This window comes from Gracilinanus agilis, chromosome 2 (genome assembly GCF_016433145.1).
Source record: "Gracilinanus agilis isolate LMUSP501 chromosome 2, AgileGrace, whole genome shotgun sequence".
NCBI classification, from domain to species: domain Eukaryota; kingdom Metazoa; phylum Chordata; class Mammalia; order Didelphimorphia; family Didelphidae; genus Gracilinanus; species Gracilinanus agilis.
Window position 1 is genome coordinate 647,157,975 of NC_058131.1, and position 3,349 is coordinate 647,161,323.

Sequence of the window (3,349 nt, forward strand, 5' to 3'; positions counted from 1 at the left end):
GGTAAGGATTTTCCTTCTGCCAATGCAAACCGTTATCTGCAATTTATAGTCTTAGAAAGCACATTGCTTAGAGTGTCAAGAAGTCAAGTGACTTATCTAATGTCACACAACTAGTATTTGTGTCAGAGACAGAACTTGAAGGTCCAGTTCTATCCCATGCTGCCTTTGTAACAAACAGAAGGTTCAGGAAATTGGGGACAGCGTCTTGTCTGTGGTACTGAACATGTATGTTGTCAGTATGCAAAGAGCTGGTAACTATTATCCTTCTCTAAAATTTAGGGTTGTCTTGTGACCATTCATCTGGAATCCTATAAGAGCAAGACTTAGGAAGGACAGAATGGTGGAGAAAAAATGGCCATCTCTTTCTTTACTAGAAAATGCCCACTACTCTCCCAATAGCTGAGCAGCCCCCCTCTCCAGCTTTGGACCTTTGGGTTTTGAGTTTTACTCCTGCAGGTACAGGGTCTCAAGGAGGTGGGATGACGTGGGCAATTAAGACAAATGAGAGACAGTCAAGACAGTCTGAATTTCAGCCAGGCAGGCATCATGAATACTGCTTTACTCTGCCTTGAGTAAGTTTTATTTTTATAAACTTTATTATACTCTTTGACATCACACATAATGTTGGCATGGAAATCCATTTTCATCATATATCTTTTCTTAGAGACAATGTATTAAGTCATACTTTTTATTCTCTGGTAACTTTCCATATTTTCAAGGTATGTTTGACATATCTCTTGGACTACAGTGGTGGGAAAGTACAGGCCTTTTTATGGGAGACAATTTCTCCATTTATCATTCATTGTTCTTTTATGTTAATGTACCATACCAAATCAGGGATCAGGGAGGGGGAAAACTTGGAGACTGTTCTGGCCTGTTTTTGCAGGCACCTATGTATGGAAGATCTAAGTTAGGGTTTTAAAATCTTTAACATTAATTCACTATTTGCTGGTTTGCTGTGAAGTGACTTCTAGGGGAATTTCTGTATTACTGCATGTAAAGGTGGGAATTTCCTAGAAGTCTATAGGGGACCTGTGAAGGTTCTAGTAATAGCCTTTACTGTTCTTCTGATTTTCCCTGGGGCTGAGTAGGGATATTGATCACAATAATTCCAATAATGAGTGTTAGTAAGAGAAAAGTCACACAGGGGTATCTGCGTGAGGGGTTTCCATCCTTCCTGAGGCTTCCACGCACTTCCTTGAGGTCCCCTCTGTGATCATGTCAGACAGGGTGGGTTTTGATGGCCCCTGGCATAAACCTTTATTCAAAATTCCTTCTGAGCCTTTGCTGCTTCAGTGAATTCCTGGTTTTAGGGTTGGGTCAGTTTTCTGTTTACCTGAAATGACTTGCTTCACGCCTTCAGTAATCTCTGGTACTGGCTGGCCCCACTTTTTCATGCATTCTCCCATAGAGGTCAAGGACTCAATGATGTTTGTCATTGCTCCATCTATACTATAGACTCCATGAGGGTAGAAACATATATTAATTCTCTATGTATCATACTATACCAATCATCCTCCCTGCCACCCCACCTAATGCAACCTCAGCTTTGTCTTAGACTTCTCACTTTCTCTCATTGCGCATAGCCAGTCCTTTCCTAAGTCAAGTCTTGTCTTTTCAACATCCACAGTATCTTTCTGACTCCTTCTCCGTGCTCACAACCCTCTTAAATTCAGGCCATTATCACTTATCATCTACATTAATGCAACCGACTCTTAATGGGTCTCGTGTCTCAAGTTCGCACACTCCAGTCTATTCTCCACATAGCTGCTAAAGTGATTTCCTTAAGCACAGATTTAATTATGTCACTCCCCTACTCTATAAGTTCCAGTGGCTCCCTAATGTATCCAGGATCAAATTTAGACTCCTCCAGTTAACTTTTAAAGCCCTTTAGAGAATTTATCTCTACTTATTTATTCTGTTATAGATATATATGTAGATACACACAAAGGCATGTCTACATGTGTGTATGTACATATAGAATATACATGTATATATGCTGTACATATACACATACATATTTATTTGCGGCTTCTGTCAGAATTCAATCTACTTTATGAATAGGGATTGCTTTTAATATTTGTATTTGTATTCCCATTACCTAATATAGTTCCTGGCACTAAGTAGGGGTTTAATTAATGTTTCTGGATTGAGTGATTGATTGGTAGAACCACAGAATATTATAGCTATAAAAGCCTTAAAGGGGCATCTGGGAAGCACAGTGGAATGAAAGCCAGTCTTAGAGATGGAAGGTCCTGGGTTCAAATTTGGCCTAAGGCACTTCCTAGCTGTGTGAACCTGGGCAAGTCACTTAACCCCCACTGCCTAGCCCTTACTACTCTTCTGCCTTAGAGCCAATACACAGTATTGATTCTAAATTGGAAGGGAAGGAAGGAAGGAAGGGAGGGAGGGAGAGAAGGAGGGAGGAAGGAAGGAAGAGAAAGAAAAAGAGTCTTAGAGTCATTTATTCCAACCCCTCATTTTTAAAAAAGAAATAAGGGTTTGATTGGTCTGATAATGATGGAGTGGGTCAAATCAAGCCCCAAGGGCTCCCACACTGACAAGGAGAGGGCAGGTAGGGCACCTGCATGCAGGGGGAGTGGGGGTTTCTCCCAGTCCCCATCCCCAGTTCTCCTTGCTCCGCCCATAGGGGCTCAGGGCTGTGGGCTGCAGAACCCCACCCCCTGAGTGCCCAAGTGGGGAGCCCAGGGAGCAAACTGTATGTAGAGTACACCTACAGTGACAAGAGCCTGGACCTGGGGCTCTTTGTTAGTGTCCAGAGCCAACAGCGTCAGCTCAATTGGTGCTTCCTCAGTTCCAAACACAGAGGATGACAGTGATTACCAACAAGAACCCTAAAAGGAGTCATATAAGGACAGGAGGCTCAGGGCCCACACACAAGCAGAACAGGAGAGAAGAGATGCCATCAAGAGAGGCTGCGATGACCTTCAGGCCATTGTCCCCACCTGTCAGTAGCAAGGTTTCTCCATTGGCCCCCAGAAATTCAGCAAGGCCATTGTCCTGCAGAAGACCATTGATTATATCCAGTTCTTGCATAAAAAGAAGAAACAGAAGGAGGAACTATCTACGCTGTGCAAGGATGTTATGGATCTAAAAATCATGAAAGTGAACTATGAGCAGATAGTGAAGGTGCATGAGGATAACCCTCATGAAGGGGAGGACCAGGTCTCTGCCCAGGTCAAATTCAAGGTGTCCCAAGGCATTATGGACTCTTTGTTTCCAGGAGCTGTCAGCTTGGGCCTTCAGCTGGACTGAAGAGCATTGTAAACCTCAGAGCCTCCAAGAGATTACCAGGGTGCTGCACTAACTGAAAAACCAGCTGTACTGA

General features: G+C 43.1%; 1 pseudogene; it reads left to right on the forward strand.

Annotated features, from left to right (window-relative positions):
* Positions 1-2,520: 2,520 nt before the first annotated feature.
* On the forward strand, positions 2,521-3,349 carry LOC123234293 (annotated as a pseudogene).